This window comes from Mastomys coucha, unplaced genomic scaffold (assembly GCF_008632895.1).
Source record: "Mastomys coucha isolate ucsf_1 unplaced genomic scaffold, UCSF_Mcou_1 pScaffold4, whole genome shotgun sequence".
NCBI classification, from domain to species: domain Eukaryota; kingdom Metazoa; phylum Chordata; class Mammalia; order Rodentia; family Muridae; genus Mastomys; species Mastomys coucha.
In genome coordinates, this window is record NW_022196910.1 from 57,212,662 (window position 1) to 57,214,065 (window position 1,404).

Below are 1,404 nucleotides of genomic sequence, written 5' to 3' on the forward strand. Positions count from 1 at the left end.
CAGAGAGACAGAGACAGAGAGACAGAGACAGAGAGACAGAGACAGAGACAGAGACAGAGACAGAGAGAGGAGAATTCAATTTAGTTTTGTACAGTTCAGTTGAACTCAGTTCAGTTCAGTTCAGTTTCTGAAGTTTAGAGGTAGTTTTTCCAAGCAGAGAAACTCAGTATGAAACCTGGAGAAGTCACTTTGAATCTGTCAGGTTGGATAAGTGTTTTGAGCCAAAAGAGTTCAGTTGAACCAGCCAGCCAGAGTTTTGAAAGAACTTTCTAGAGAAATACAAGTCACAAATACGAAAGGCATTTCAGCCAACCTTGACAACCAGAATTTGATTGAGAATCTTATAGGGGAAGGACAAAACCAACCACCACAGGTTGTCCTGTGCTCTCCACTATTGAACACAGCTAAGCACACACCCACATGTAAACTTTAGTTTTTGAAAACTTACTTTAATAAGAATTGTTAAATGGTTTAACCTTCCTTCTAGCCCACTATCCACCAGAGATAGTAGAAAGGAAAGGTTAATAGGGCAAAAGGGGTTGTGAACCTGTTTAGAAATAGTTCATTGGGTTATATCCAATGTTTATTGTCAGGATATCAGCAGTTAAGATGGTGCGAATCAGCAGCAGTTGCTTGATCCACTCTCAAACACCATTCACTAATCAGCAGAGGCAGTTCATTCAGAACAAATCGCGAGGCTCTCCCAATAGGCCAGAGTCCATGGAAGTGGGCAGAAACCACCTGAATATCACAAAGTTCTTTGAGGTAGTTCTCTCTCTAATAGGTCACAACAAGCTATGGTCAGCAATGAAGGCAAGGTGAAACAATGCCACAGCATTGTCCCTGAAGACAAGCATCAGGAAAGCCAAAATAAGACCAGCACAGAGTGGCAAAGTGAACCAATGCAGCCACATTGTCTGCTGTCTGTTGGTTTACACTTACACCCTTTCCAAATGTTATGTGTCCTCTTAGATATCCTCTCTTCAAAACTACCACATTGTGGGGAGCCGTGAATCTTGAGAGGCATTCGCCATGGCAAGATGGCGCCTACTTCCGCTGTTAACTCCTAGTGGACAACTGTTTGCACATGTGTGTAGAGTGAAAAGACGCCATGTCACGGCCCATTCTGGGGCGTTACGTAGGGTAATGAGCAAACAGCCAATCATGAGCAGACACACCACCCTGTGGGCAGATACGCGCACTGTGGTGTATATAAGCAGTGCAGATTTTGGGTTCGACCCTTTTTCACTATGGATGGAAACAAATAAACAGTTGCTGCAGAACTGCAGAAGGAACCTAGTGTCCACGTGTCTTCTTCCCGGCGAGAAGACTGCGTGGGCTACAGCTGGTGCCGAAACCCGGGACGCCGGGAGAACCTTACAACAGCTGGTAGGTTTCAGAACT